Here is a 9,540-nt window from a genome sequence, read left to right on the forward strand (position 1 = left end):
TGATGAAGGTGATGATGAGCAGAGGAGGAAGACTCCCTGAACTTTTGGTTCACACACACACACACACACACACACACACACACACACACACACACACACACACACACACACACACACACACACACACACACACACACACACACACACACACACACACACACACACACACACACACGCTGAAAGAGAGAGAAGAAGCAGCTGCACGTTCATTAGACCACATACATTTATAGTGCTTTTACAGAGGGGAGCCCACTGAGTTTATACCTACTCTATCAGGCTTTATGGAGTTTTCATCTCATTATGCCGTTTATCAACCTGTAATATTCTAATTAAGATAATTTCACCTCCCTTCTTGCACCCACACTAACTTGGAAGCATGACATGTACTCTACTTCCTCTCCCGCAGGTCATTTTTAGTGGTAGGTTCACAAGTGTACTCACTTGATTTTCTTTGTATTACTGGGATGGTTGCAGTAAGCAAACTTAAAAAAAAACCCAAAACAAACAAGAAAGCTCAGCTCACAACATTTCTATACAAACAGACTAGTATTACAAGCAAGATGGAGTTTTTCATGATTTCAGTTTAGTTTAAAGTATCGGAATGGGCTACAAATTGTAGTACTGTAGTGGTTGGTACTTTCGTTTCACCGTGACGTCACTTAACAACGACAACAATGGCAGACCACATGCCCCAGATCGTGCTGCAGAAGCTACTGATTCTAGTCGGTTCAATAAGCCAAAATGTTAGATTTGGCCATTTTTCTATCTTTGCATGCTCCGTGTCGTGTCTTTTCCTACATTTTTGGTGTATTCATGTGGCAGAGCTTCAGTGCGACCTACAGACCTGGCATAGGCACTGCATCATTTTCAGTGGTTGTCGCATCTGACATCTGTAAGGAGATGGAGTCCATACATTTTCAAACAGTTGCATTTTTTTCCAAACAAATAATGGTTTCATAAACCAGTATTTGTGAGGGACTGGCGACCTGTCCAGAGTGTACTTGGCCTTTGCCTTTAGTTAGCTGAGATTGGCTCGACCACCTCATGACCGTGAGTCGGATAAGGTGAGATAGAAAATTGGTGGGTGGAGTATCTCAATACTTTTCCCCCACTATTTCCATTATTTTGTGCATCGAACAGCCAATAGCATTATTTTATGTACTAATTTGGCGTTTACATAGTCATCAAAGCATTTCCCAGACTGCCAGTAAGAGAGCTATCATTTGTTTACTTTTTCTGTTTATACTAAGGTTTTTATCAAAGTGTGAAGAAACTGCATATAAAGTGTGCAACTGTCCTGAACCGTAATTTGGAACCACTGAAGCAAAAACAGGATCCTTCAAATGCTCAAAAGACCTGTTGGTAAATGTAATTAGTTGGCTGTGGAGTGGCACCTTTATTCTGCACAAGGCAGGCACAGTGCAAATATTTGCATTTTGAAGTGGCGAACACAAGGCAAACTGCATTTTACATCATACAAATTGACTCGTCCTGTTGCTGGGATTGAGAGCACTAAACTCAAAATCAATTACCATTGCTTGCCGACCTTGCTTGTGTAGTTACTATTGCATCAGTGGCATGAAAGTACTCAAATGTTTACAGCGATCACCTCTTGCCCTTGCAATGACTCTGATATTTTATACAGCGATGGCTACATCTCGCTTTGATTATTCTCATGTAACATTCAGCTCATACATATTCTGCACAGACACAAAGAGGGTGCTGTTGTTTCTGCGTGGACTGGCTCTGTAGTGCTAAGAAGTTTATGTAGATTCAATTAGATAACAATCTCCATTGTTGAGCTGTCACACAGCAGGACACCAAAACTGATGGAGACGAGAAAAGGACATCAGAGAGCTCCGCTTGGTCTCGTCTCTCCGCTGTCTGACACTCACTTGTTGTACATATCAATTGTTGAGCCTGCCGTATGTTGTCTGTGTCTGCAGAGACGAGACCCCCTTCTGAAGGGAAATCCATCACAATACATGAGCAACATCTTTGTGTATTTTAAGTGCAGCTAAAAGAGAAGACTATAAAAATGTAGAAGGTTTCAATCTCGGTAACAGTTTGGGGGTTTTGGTTGTTGTATAATTTGGCAGGGGTTTGGAGACATTAAGTACTTGGCTAGTCATCCTTAAAGGGGACATAATATGCAAAATAAATTCCTAATGGTTTTCCAACAGTAATAATTGTCCCCATACCTGGAATCACGCCCCAGATATGAAGAAAGTGTGTCCTCTCTTGCCCTGGCTTGTTTAAATTGTTTTTAAAGTGTGTTGCTTCAATGAGCCAATCAGAAATCAAACCCTATATAGTGTCATCAGGGGTTTAGCCAATCCCTATGAAGGAAGGCTCTCCCTTTGACCCTCCCACAATTAGGCAGCTCTGCTCTGGCACATGGCATCAGGAGAGGAAGTACCTCCTCTTCCCTAGATGGGCATGTGTGGGCGGAGCCAGTGCACCTCACACAGAGACAGCAGATTCTGAATGCAGCTTTTGTGATCCAATATTCAAATGGCGGAAAATCAAGGAAGAGTTGGATTTGGAGCGGTAAACTTTATTTACAACATTTTCGGACTAACAAGTCTCATGTGAAATTTTTGAACAGCTGTATAATATGATCCCTTTAACTCAAGCTGTTAAGCTCATAAAGGGCCCAAGGCCCTGTGCAGGAGCTGTTGGTAAATGTTCATTACTATTGTTAACATAACCAAGTCGCTTTGCTATCTTTAGAAGTCGCTGTAGTAAAACATGTCTGTTCACGCGCAAAAGATACAGACAAAATAAGTTCTAACTATAAACGTCACGATAAAAAAAAAAAAACGTTTTTATGTGCTTCAAACATAATTCTACTTGTGAACATAACTTCAATCACTCATGACACGAGATAGTCAGATTTATTTTGTGCAGTTCATTTAGAAACCATTATGAATGGATGCATTATGTTATGACTGATCCGAAAGCTCAAGAATTAGACATTATCTTCTACCGAGCCACCTTGATATGTCCTTTGAATTCTAGTCACATTGTTGAATGTATAAGTGACATTTGTACAAAAGGCAGAATTACAGAGAGACCCCTGCCCAATAGTTCTAGGTTTGTGTCCTGTCTCCAAAGGCAGCAGGCCGCCTTTAAAATGTGTAAACAGCACATTAACATTGGAATTGCTCAGTAGCCGGCTCTATTAGGTCAGGGTTCGCACTGACCGAGAGCCATTTAGAAACCTTGGAGAGCTGCCTGTCTCTACCCAGACAGAGTAAGAGGGGACTCGTGGGTTCGGATTGATTACAGCATTAGCTCCATAGACTTCCATGAATTAGCGCGGCGGATGAAATGCTTAACGATAACTGACACACATGTGTAGATGACACTCCTTCACGCATGCAATTCATTTCACCGTCCGAGCGGCTCTTGGCAGACCAGTTGAATTTCTCGCAGCAATGCGAGGCATGGCAGCAGTGCACTAGGCTGGCTCACATTTCAAACAGGGGGGCTCATTTGGCGCGGCTTTTTGCAAGTCCTTCTAGAAATAATGTCTCGGGAGGTAATATTTGAACGCTGTCTCCAGGGGCTCTTGGTTTACCTCACCTACCTCCACTGCTCAGAGACAGAGGATGCACCAATCAGAGAGGGACATGAGCTGTAGCCCTGCCAGCTTAGCCTCCCCCTTTTTTTTTTTTTACATTTCCTGGTCAAAAGGACCATTTACATACTCTGTGGTGCATTGATAAGTATTGGTAGAATGCTTAAATCTTTTCTGGACTTTAGAGGTTTGACAATTGTTGCTATCGTCAGAGAATAGTGATTCTGAATTGAAACCACCATTTAATGTAAAATGACTCCTTACCAAACCCCCAACTTCAAAAATGCTCACACAAACACACAACGCTATTCACCTATGGCAAAGAGTGTCCCCGGGCTCGCTGTGGAGTGGGGGTCTTCTCTGGGTTATTGAGTAGAGGTGTTGGAGTCTGACAGCAGCTGTCACAGTCACTTGTTAGTTGGGACAGTTAACCCTGGATCGCACAGTTGTCAGTCAAAGCAGTCACAGCTCATTTAGCACAAGGAGGGTGGTGACACATTGAACTCTGTCCAACTGCCGACACAAGTTTGCCCGGGGTTCGGCACAGAATGGCGCACCTGTATCTTACCCAGCTGTCGCTCACTATACAGGTGCATTCGCACAGGTTTATGGTTTTTTTTCTCACACTGATGTAAAAAAAAATAAAAAATAAAAAATCTTCAAGCATTTTCATGTTTAGTGTTTATATTGGAGCTCAATTTGCATAGACAGAAAGTCATCTGAATCTGAAGGCACTAAGTTTGCCGGAGGCATTCTGCTTTAGAGCTGGAACTGAAAGAAGCACAGAGGGGGAGTTTCCTTTTTGATTAATGAATTTGGGCTTGACATGTTATACCTTTGAAGACCCTTCTGAGCTCAGCTGCTGTGCAAAGACTTGCTGGCACCTGCTTGGTGCCTACACTTTCTTACCAATGCAAAATGTCAGTTTCTATTACAGGAGAGGTTGTTGGTTTGAAAACAGAACAACCAGGGAACACAAGGCAATGGCCCTCACACTCAGTAAAATGGGACCGAAGATCACCCATTAAAGTCTGCACAACATGGAGCGACTAATACAAACTCAGGCCTTTGTAACACAAAGGTTGCCACTAATGTTTTTTTTCCCCCCAGTCTACCAAGAAAAGCTGCTCAAAATGTGGACCCACACACAGACACACTACAGTCTTCCACTTACCTGCTACCATGGAATACAGTTATGATAGCGATCTTAACAATGGCTGGTAGGACATTTATGGTAGAAACTTAATCTGAGCTAACTTTGACATTTGTTTTGCTATTCCACTATATACATGTAGAATCCCCTTACAATGGATGCAGTAAGGACGACAACCCAAATGACAAGAAAAAAAAAACCAGTCAGGAGGGCAGTCAAGGCCTTTGCTGTCCTCCTGAACCTGACGGAATGATTGCCTCAGTAAGAGGGCAGGATCAGAGTGAGAAAGCATGTATGATGTTGAGACATGTAGGAGACAAGGTTCTTTCAAAAAAAAAAAAAAAGACTTCAGTTTGATTTAAACTGCTGTTTTGGTTTTGTTTGTGTTTATCTCCTGAGAATATGTTCTCATTTTAATGAAAGAGGCAATACAGTGAATTTAAGTTGAAGAGCAATGCCTGGCACATTTCATTCGCTGCATGCACACCTCAAAAGTTCCCTGTCCCTCAAGACATCAACGTTTAGCAAGCACCCTGTTTTCAAAGCAAAAGAAAATAATACACATACTGCTCTCGAATTAAACAAAATAGACCTACAAAACACTGTGTGATAGTGCTGCACACTGAAAATCATGATATTCCAGCACATATCCCAGTTTGGATCCATCCATCCATCTTCTGCTTTATCCTAACTGTAGGCAAGATGCAACATGGAAAGGTCGCCAGTCCATCACAGAGAAAACATAACCACACACACATTGACACCTAAGGCCACTTTATGGGAATCAATTCACACTTGCATGTTGTTTTGGACTGTGGGAGGAAACTGAAGTATCTGGGGGTTTACCACATGGGCAAAACATGAAACTCCAACACAGAAAGTCTTGTTAAACTCATCAAATGCTGCATACGCAGTTTTTCTGACTATTTCTAGGCTAAATGCCGGATTGTTGTCCAGACATCCTGTGTGGGTGAATTGTTTGATTACATTTTTCTTACATCTTGTGACCAGGTGTATTTCATACAGGCAACAGAAATCAGTGAATTATGTTGCCTGAATGATGACACGTTGCTATAAAAGCATACACAAGCCTTTAACTAGTCCTCTTCTTCATCTGGTTACAGTTGTTTTCCTCTAAATCACAAAACAAGCCTCGTAAGTCCTGCATCAGATCAAACCTGATTCCTGCTAACCAGATCATGGAGCAGATGTTCCCCGTGTACACCCAGGCTGAGGTCATACCTCAGGAGAGAAGGTCTGTACATCTGCAGCTGGCTGGAGCATTGTAAGCGATAGCCATCATGACATCACCTCTTCCTGGTTCGGCCTCCAAAAGCAGAGCCGCGGGGCAAAAATAGAAAGCTCGTCAAACAAAGCAGATGACTGATTGTTCGCGGCGAAAATGATTACTTTAGTGGATAAACTGCCAGGGCGTACGAGGTCAAGTGTCACAGAGTAAAAAGAGGAGCTGGAAATGGATAATGAGATTCAAGTCAATCAAGTCATTGCCAAATGGATAAAATGTGGAACACGGAGCAGTAATTTACATTAAAACTGGTCCATGGAAGTGTCTGAAACAGGGTTGGGATGCTTTATCCTATGTCATGTATACATGGGACTCACATAACACACACACACACACACACACACACACACACACACACACACACACACACACACACACACACACACACACACACACACACACACACACACACACACACACACACACACACACACACACACACACACACCCCAATCACTTTATTAGGTACACTTAAATAATTACGTGTTCCTGTAAAACAGCTCTGCCATAAATTTGGCTTTTAGACAGGTAATAATGTTCTGAAGGTCATCAGAGGTGATCCCTCGTATAATTCATAGAATGGAATAGAATAGAATAGAATAGAATGGAATAGAATAGGTTTTAGAAACAATGACACATCATTTCATACTTATAGCAGACAATGAAAAATGAATTGTGACATGGACAAATATATAAGAAACAGAAAAAACACAAACCATATAAAGACAGACAGACAGACAGACAGACAAACAAACTGGTGAGTTATGTCATTTTGGCCAATTTTGATAAAATCAGTTTTAAACTCATTGTTTTCTTTTTCAACAGGAAGCGCTTCAATGTGCAGACTCTGTAACGCTGACAATTTTTAGCAAGCATGCAGGTTTTGTCGTGACACCATGTACTTTAATGATGATGAGGAGAAGCTGCAACAAAACAGGCACACAGGTAAGCTACAAACATGGAGATAGCAGCAGGCTACCTTTAGTAAAGTAAGCAAATGTTTATAGGTTGGCAAATATATTTCAGCAACCATTCGTCACCTCCAGAATTGCACAAACCCACTTGATAATAATAAAAGCTTCTGACGCTCAAGACACAAATCAGTTGAATCTGGACTTTGGTTAATGGTAAAAATGTACATACTAGCTGAACAAAAATGTATGTGCACGTCTTTCAACACAGTCATTATGCTGTTATTACAGTCAGTCACAGCTGAGATGTTGATATATGAGCATTTGAAAAGTCTTTGAAAATAAGGTATAGATAAGAAATTGAAAAAAAAATTTGATTCACCTCCTACAACCGTACTTCTGTCCCTTGAGGGCCTGTCAATGGGCCGAGCCCCACACGTTGAGAATCACTGATCCATTATATCTTTTGTTCTGGCAGTTCTGCTAAAGCTAATTGTGAGGCGAGAGAGAGAGAGAGAGAGAGAGAGAGAGAGAGAGAGAGAGAGAGAGAGAGAGAGAGAGAGAGAGACAGCAGCTCCACAACTGTTTTCATGTTGGATAAAACAGGTAAAAAAAAAATTCACGACTTGCCACAGCTTCATACTGATTATCGATTTGCTATCTATCTATCTATCTATCTATCTATCTATCTATCTATCTATCTATCTATCTATCTAATTAAGTGCCATTACGCAAACTCACAGTGCAAAGAGACATTAAAAAGAAATGTTATGATCATTCTGATACTAACCCTTCCTCAAGAAGTCAGTCTGATGTATGGTTCATCTGAGAGTTGATAAAATGTAAAAGCCTTTTGGAGCTTTCAGTTGTGGTCTTAACCTTCCTTGTCTTGAGTATATTTGATTTATTGAGTACGCATTACTGTAATATAAACTATGCATAACATTGGACTCATCTAGAAGGACATTTGAATGGTTGATATAAAGAAATTACAATAGTGCCTATTGAGGACCGGCCACTTACAGATGAGCGAGCTTACAATGATACGTTTACATAATGAAGGTTAGTGGGCTGATGGGGATCACTGCAGATCAGGAGCAAAGAGTGTGAAAGGATTTTAGACAGTTTCAAAGTGTGATTAATGCAAACTGGAAAGTCAAACTCCAGCAGTTGAAGGAGCAATAAATGGAATACATACATGTTCATCTTGGGAATTCATTCTTCATTTGCGCTATGGGACAGAAACTGTACCAGACGCTGGGATGATGTCACTAATCTTTAATTGATCCCTGCGGTTACAGCTGTCATGTGACGCCACACGTGTGTATGTCACTATTTAATGAGGACAGGAAGGGTCTGATGTGTTTCATGGGGATTTGATATATGTAACAAGGCTTCTGCTGAACAAACAACTTATCTGTATGACACGATCAGACAATCCATCATCTCAGGTCCAATTTAAATTAATTACTGAATAAACTCACCAAGGTACGTTCAAGCATATAGGGGTGACTACACCGGCCTCCACTCTTGCAGCCCCCAGCCTCAGTTAGATTGTGGGGGTCAGAGGTAATTTACAGCTGCTCTTTCTTACATTGCAGCTCTTCAATCCAATTAACTGATGCACCAGTATTTGACTGGTTCTGTATAAATCTCCAAGGAAATATTGAAGTCATTTTAAAGGAACAGTATTTAGTTTACTTTTATACAATTGTTGGCAGTAGTGAGACTTTCTCAAAGTTTTAATTGTTAAATTGTTATTGAGCTTCGTATTTTATCCATCTATTATGCATTATCTCTGTTGGATGAATGAAGGGAAAGTCATAGACTTGGTCACAGCACTCTCTTGTGGTGCAAAATGCTATTACAAGTCTGATCAGACCGGTTGGTTATTTAGCTTTATAACTTTGGTAAACTATGCTGAGACATTTTTTTTAGGTTGTTTTTGACTAAACTACCATTTAAACAAACACTTTATGAGAACCTATCATGGTATACATGACATGGGATGCAAGAGGCTCACCCATCATTGTGAAAAGTGAAACAAATATTCATAAAGTTAAATTTTGCTATTTGTATGCCCATTCTGTTTCAAGTGTTATTACTGTATAAATTACAATTATTATTATTATTATTATTATTATTATTATTATTATTATTATTTTTATTATTTTTAATTATTATTATTTCTTTATGGCACAGATATTCACATCAACAAAACATGTATTTCTCTTTGAAAGATTCCTTTCCTTGGCTGGTGAAAAGTCCACAGACAGCATTAAAAAGGCGTTTTAAATGAATGACGACATGTTAAATAAAGTACTCATGTCAACATATTAGACAGTTTTTTTTTCTAACAAAATAAAAATAAATAAAAATATAACAAAAATATGATGAACATAAAAAAAATACAGAAACATAATAACATTCATACAAAAGAGTGGCGCCAGACAGGCCCAAGAGGGCAGGATCAGCATCGGCAGGCAATAATGTACTAGAATAATTTGTCAGGTGAGAGTTTCTTAAAATAATGAAGCAGAGGTCTCCAAAGGGTGTGAAACCTCTCCGAGCACCCTCAAAGAGAGAT

The sequence above is a fragment of the Blennius ocellaris genome (assembly GCF_963422515.1).
Source record: "Blennius ocellaris genome assembly, chromosome: 3".
NCBI classification, from domain to species: Eukaryota; Metazoa; Chordata; class Actinopteri; order Blenniiformes; family Blenniidae; genus Blennius; species Blennius ocellaris.